The 3,341-nt window shown below is 53.1% G+C and overlaps 1 pseudogene; it reads right to left on the bottom strand.

Annotated features, from left to right (window-relative positions):
• Positions 1 to 399: 399 nt before the first annotated feature.
• On the bottom strand, positions 400 to 1,665 carry LOC114699821 (annotated as a pseudogene).
• Between the last annotated feature and the right edge of the window lie 1,676 nt (positions 1,666 to 3,341).

Raw genomic sequence — 3,341 nt, 5'->3', positions numbered from 1 at the left:
TTGCCTGTTTCCCAGCCTTTCTCTTCCGCAGAGACAATCAGACTTATAATCCTTGGGGTATGGCTTGCTACCCACACCATTGACACAGGGGATAGGTGTAGTGGTTAGCCATTCCAGCTTTGAACTGGAAGTTCCAACCCCATTGAGGCTTCGGTAACTGTCACACCTACAAGGCGGGGCCAAGGGAGGACCCTGAAGACCCAAGATTCAGATGCACTGACTCTCTTGGTTCCTGGACCCTGGGACCCTGGATGCTGGAGGTAGACCAAGCAGAGTTCCCCAGAGAACACCACCAGACTGTGCTACTCCTTTCCCAGACCCTGTTACCTATCCCTTCACTTGTGAGTTAACCCACAAAATAAACCACCCTTTTAACTACATCGAGTTGCCTTAATAATTTCACCAATAGACAGGCACATTCTTGTAGCCTCAAGCTACTTCCAGCCAAATGATCTTTTCCATGCAGAAAGCCGGGTTCCCTACCTTGAGCCTAAGACTGAGGTTGAGCTGCAGGGAAAACAACACATCGGAATGCTCTGGGGTCAGGTCCCATGCTGTGTCTCCTTCCTTGTTCTGAAGCTCAGGGTTGGCTCCAGGAAACAGGAACAACAGAACACAGTCATAGTAGCTTTCCCTGGCAGCGATGTATAGGTGTGTCCCCGTGGTAGTTGACAGCATACAGGTAGCACCAGGCATTCAGGGGGACCCAATGGCAGCACTGCCCATAAAGGAGGCCCGATGAAGGCAAATGTTTTCCTCATTGTCAGTTAGGGTAACATCGACACCCTGGGTCAGCAGCAGCCAGATCACGTCAATGTGCTTGTGCTCGGCTGCCCAGATGATGGGTGTCTAGCCCGCACTGTCCTGCGCATTCACGTTCACCTGCCCTGTGCTCAGCAACAGGCTAAACCATCTACAAGTTCCCAATTTTGGTTGAATGATGGAGACAGGTGGAGCCATCACCTAGCTGTACCATATAATGTGCCACCTCCAGGTGGTTATTCACCACAGCCTCCATCAGCAGCGTGGGTTGTTGCTTATCTATGGCATTGATGTTGGCTCCTGCCTGTAGCAGCACATAACAGATCTCCATGGACCCCTTCTGCGCAGCTGCATGTAGGGGTATGAGCTTGCTCTGCTGGTCACTCTGGAAGTTGGGATCCAGGTTGTCTAGTAGCATAAGGATCACCTTCTGTAACTCTAATTACTTCACTGACAGGTACAGCTGCCGTGGGTGGAAACAGAGCTTCTTCTGCCTGACTCCTGAATGACCAAAGCCTTCTCCATGGCTTCACGGCTGGGCCCTGGGGGCAGACCCACAGCTGAGAGGCAGCCCCCATTAGAAAGGATTAGTGAAGGCCCTGAGCTGTCGATGGTCTGTCAGGGGATCACAGGGCAGGTCTGGGGCTCTCCATGCCCTTGCATTCTCTCACTGGGCTGGGTGGTATCTGCTCTCCCTGGGGTCCCTCCGAACTGCAGGGGGCTGAGAGAAGTGTGGGTCTCCAAGGAAAAGAAATCAAGGGAACCATTAAGCCAAGCAGCAGCTACAATCCTCCTGTCCAGGAAGACAAGAGCTGAGATGCCTGAGGAGCTCTGGTTGCTGCAGCAGAGGACCCCGTCAATGGCGCCCCACACCTCCAGCCAACCACTGCTCTGCCCAACCATGATGAGGTTGTCTTGCAGCTCCAAGCTCCAGATAGAGCTGGCTGTGCTGGGGTCCAGGGCGGAGGAGGAGAGCTCTTCTCAGTACAGCCCCTCTTCTTGAGAAGCCTGGGGCAGCAGGGATCCCGGAGAGGGTGGGTGCAGGGCCAGTATGTGCATAGCAGCCAGACCCTCCTCCTGGTACACTCACACACACAAACACACACATACACACACACACATACGCGCACACACACATACACACACACACACATACGCACACACACATACACACACACACACACACACACACACACACACTGTACTAGCCTGCTTAAGTCTAGAGTCCCTAGAGCGGCCACAGCCCAACTGTGGTGAGGCTCGGGCTGAATGGGCTCTGGGGGGCAGCTGTACAGAGAAGCTGGTGTCAATCAAACAGGTGAGGTGTGGCTGGTCCCCCAAGAGGGATGGCGGTGTAGGCCCTCTGGGGCAGTGTCACAGCAGAGGGCTGTCCCCAGACTCCTCAGGGCTAATTTTACCACAATCCAATAGCTTTTCCCAGTTCTCCTGAGCTTCAAAAGCTATCCTGGCATGGTCCTGGACATGGGATTCGCATGAGGTAGTCCCGGTCTGTGGGTCCCACATGCAGACTTGGCCTGCAGGCAGCAGCTCACTAGCAGCATCCCATCGACAGCCAGACACTTGATGTCCATAAGGTGCCCTAGTAGCACCAGTGGCATGATCTCCATCTCAGGTGGTATATATAGCTGTAGTTATCGCAGGGCAGCTCTCGGAGCCCCGGCCTGCCAGGACCACCACTGGGCTGCCCATAGCTCTGAGGTTAGAGCACTCAGTAGAGGCAGAGCAACAGCAGCCCTTCTCTGCTACCATGCCAAGCGTGGCCACCTTGTACAAGTTAATGTCACCAAGGGCTTGTTTTCCACCTGGCCCCTTAGGCCAAGCCTTCCATGGATACCATTCTTGTGGCCTATTAGGGCCAGGGGCCAGATTACCTGAAACACCTAGAGGGTCTATTATCAGGGCAGTGCCTTGCCTCCCTTGGGGCCCTATCTGGGTAATATGAGCCTCTGCATAAGTTGGTTCATTGGCTCCGCGATCCCTGGCTGATGGCCGATCATAGGTACCCCAGTCATGTAGGTCCCTTCTAAGGGTAGTATATGATGAGGAGCATTCCCGTTTGTTTTTTTTTTTTTGGGGGGGGGCTGCTCCTTCAGGGTGCCTGACTCACAAGGTGAGGAGGGGGTGACTCTCACTTTTGGATCAAACATGGTCTCTTCACCTCTTGGTCCTCTTTGTCTTCTTTGGCCTCCCCTGGCTCTTGGGGATCTTTTGGAAAAATTGCATTACCCATACTGAGGGTTTCACTTAGAAGACCACTTGGCCTTGACTGAATGTACTGTCGAGCCCCACATTAATTCTCTAGCTGTGGGGTCTTACCCCAGTGGGAACTTAGGTTACCTCTGAAGAGGTGGCCTGGAACCAAGGAAAGGTAAGTGGTCACTCAAGTTCCCAGCCTTCCTCTAACCTGGAGACAATCAGATAGAGCTGGGAGTCAAGTCAAGAAAGAACTCGTTCATTATTAGGCAGTAAGCTTCTTTTATAGAAGAAAACCCCAGAACCCTAGGAGGGGGTGGAAGGAACCAACCAATCATTTAAAAGGTCACCCTGTTCTCATTTCT

This window comes from Peromyscus leucopus, chromosome 17 (assembly GCF_004664715.2).
Source record: "Peromyscus leucopus breed LL Stock chromosome 17, UCI_PerLeu_2.1, whole genome shotgun sequence".
NCBI lineage: Eukaryota > Metazoa > Chordata > Mammalia > Rodentia > Cricetidae > Peromyscus > Peromyscus leucopus.
This window is presented reverse-complemented; position numbering and strand designations above follow the sequence as displayed.